Here is a 2,888-nt window from a genome sequence, read left to right as displayed (position 1 = left end):
TGAAAGTAGGTCACGAAGATCAACATAATCACACCCAAACTATACACATCATTTTTTTGTTTGATTTCTTGAGCTTTGAAATCAATTCAAATTTCTAGGTAAAGATGATGACCAAAGGATCAAGGTTGACTGAAATTAGCATATCAATGAAAATGAATAGCAAAAGATCAGCATACCACAAGGACCAAACATGTAATTTACTCTAAAGAAATATAAATTGAAGCAAATAACTACAGATAGAGAAAGGTTAAGGCAGGTCAAAGATTCAGGTATGTAGTCTCAATTAATATTCTATTTGTTCTTTAACTTCAAGGGCTATTGATTGTTGATGATAATGGGGGATGTGATCATTGGCTCAACATGATCTGATTCATGATCAGGTGGTGGCAAAAGAGGGGTTGCATCAGGGTCAGATTGAATACGATGAAAGATCTGATACGGTGGAGGATGGAGGATCCATGTTGATTGAAATATATTGGGGGTTTTTCCTTTTGAATCTTCTATTTAATTGTGGTTGGGTAAGTTGGAGGTGAAGAGAATGGTTCCTGTCATGCTATTGAGGAAGACAAAGAGGACATCAGGAGTGAATTTGGAGATTCAGGAAATCTAAGAGAGTGGGATGGAGGATGAATGAGTTCATCTGGTTATGTATGTTTATGTGTGAAACGAGAGAGAGAGAGAGAGAGAGAGAGAGAGAGAGACCACTTTTATTTTTTTAATTGTTAAACCAAAAAATAGGTATTAATTATTTTCTTTTAAAAATGGGGATATATTTTTTTAGATGCAAAAATGGTCCCTTATAAGTGAAAAGACAAATATACCCTCATTTGGGAGGCACATGAGGGGGTTAACAGCAAAAACTTAATGGAAGTTAAGTCGGGGGACCGAAACCCCAAAAAAAATACATACCACAGGGACCATTTTTGCAATTTTGTCCAATAATAATAAAAAAGAAAGTGAATCCAAAATAATAGAAATTAGAACAGGATTTCAAATAAACTCAAAATAGAACAACAATTTCTTTTCGGTGTTCATTTAAGAAAACAACTACAATATATCACAGTTTCATAGGGATGACGATGAATGCTTCAGCCTTTTGCAATGTGATCTCGTACTTTTCACCCATATCAATATCCTGTGGTCTTGTATCTCCTGCAACTTTCCAATCAAACTTATGAATTAAAGATGCCAATATTATGTGTAGCATTCTATTAGCAAGATTCAATCCTGGACACATCCTCCTTCCTGCACCAAACGGAATAAGCTTAAAATCTTGGCCTTTGTAGTTAATCTTCACGTCCAAAAACCTTTCAGGCATGAACATTTCTGGCTCTGACCATATGTTATGGTCTCATCCCATAGCCCATACCGCCAAACGTTGCACAAAATTTGTGCATTTTTAGGCACAATGAAACCTTGAACAACAACGTCATGTATGGCTTGTCGAGGGATAAGAAAAGGAGCCAGAGGATGCAGTCTCATAGTTTCCTTAATCACAGCTTGTAGAAACCTGAGTTGAGAGATATCAGATTTTTGTATGCTTCCATTGTTGTTGTTTTGCATGACTTTATTGACCGCCAACCTCGCTTTTTTCATTTTCTCTGGGTTACGAATTAGCTGCGACATCGCCCATTCCAATGTGCTTGATGTCGTGTCGGTTCCCGCTGTAAATAGCGTCTGTGATAAAAAAAGCTTAATCAATGCATGTGCTATTATAGGCAATATTTTTTAAATGTTAAAATTTTTACTTACTAGAAATAAGTGTCTCATATCATTTTGAGTAAAATTGGAATGTTGATCGAGAAGTAAGTCTAAAACATCATTGTTTTTGGTTGAAATGCCATCAGATCTACTTTTCAATCTGTCATTGATGATCTTATCGAAAATAGCCAACATTTTTTTACCATAAACATTTTCCGACCATATTAACCCTAGTGGATCAAACGAGTGAAGTATAGGAAAAAGGCCCAGTAGACCTGGCTTTGCACCAGATTGCATCCCTTGCAATACTAAGTCTTGGAACTGTTGTGTTGGTTTTGGACCATATTCAGCAAGATCAATCGAAAACATAAAGTTGGACAGGATGTTGAGACTCGTTGTGAAAGCACATGCACCAACGTTCAAAGGTTTTTCCTCTATACATCATCGATTAACATGGTTGACAAGTTCTTGAGTTCTTGTACCTAGAATATATAAATATGAGAACATAAGTTTCAATGCATCTTTGTTATTTTATTCTATTTTTAACGATAACAGCATTGATGTAACCAATTTATACCTTCTCCCGTCGTAGCAATTCACTAGCGTCTAGTTGTTGAACAAAGAGCATATATTCCCGCCTCCATCCAAACTATAGAGTATTTATGATAGTCTCCGAGTTGGATAGCCTTAGGAGCTGGTCGGTTTAAGAAGGCTACATCCTGGGTGTTAAAGAATTCTTTGGTGATATCAGGAGATGAAATAACTATTGTCATATTGCTTCCGAGCTTCAGTGACATTAAAGGACCATAACGTTTAGATAATATGGCAAGTGATTAGTGGGGTTTGTCACCGAATTCTAAGAGATTTCCGATGATAGGAAAACCTTTAGGTCCTGGTGGTAACCGGGAATTAGGCCTTCTGCAATTGGTTAAGGCATAGATGATCAATGGGAAAAGACAAGAAAGCACGAAGAAAAGGGTTTGATACTCCATTATTTTACGTGGATGTTGTTTTGATACGTTCACAAAATCAGTTATTTATAACAAATAAAGTTACAAAACGGTCCCTATAAGTTCATCTAAAATCTTAAGATTGGTTAAATATTTGGAAAACTCCCAACTTGTTTCCCAAATATGACATACGTTGCAGTTTTGGCCTCAACATAATGTGAAAAGACTTCACCTTAT

General features: G+C 36.2%; 1 pseudogene; it reads right to left on the bottom strand.

The window, feature by feature from the left end:
• Positions 1-1,057: 1,057 nt before the first annotated feature.
• On the bottom strand, positions 1,058-2,693 carry LOC145029009 (cytochrome P450 76T24-like; annotated as a pseudogene).
• Positions 2,694-2,888: the final 195 nt, after the last annotated feature.

Source organism: Lactuca saligna, chromosome 2 (assembly GCF_052625555.1).
Source record: "Lactuca saligna cultivar CGN05327 chromosome 2, ASM5262555v1, whole genome shotgun sequence".
Taxonomy (NCBI): domain Eukaryota; kingdom Viridiplantae; phylum Streptophyta; class Magnoliopsida; order Asterales; family Asteraceae; genus Lactuca; species Lactuca saligna.
The sequence above is the reverse complement of the archived record's forward strand: the minus strand, read 5'-3'. Positions and strand labels throughout refer to the sequence as shown.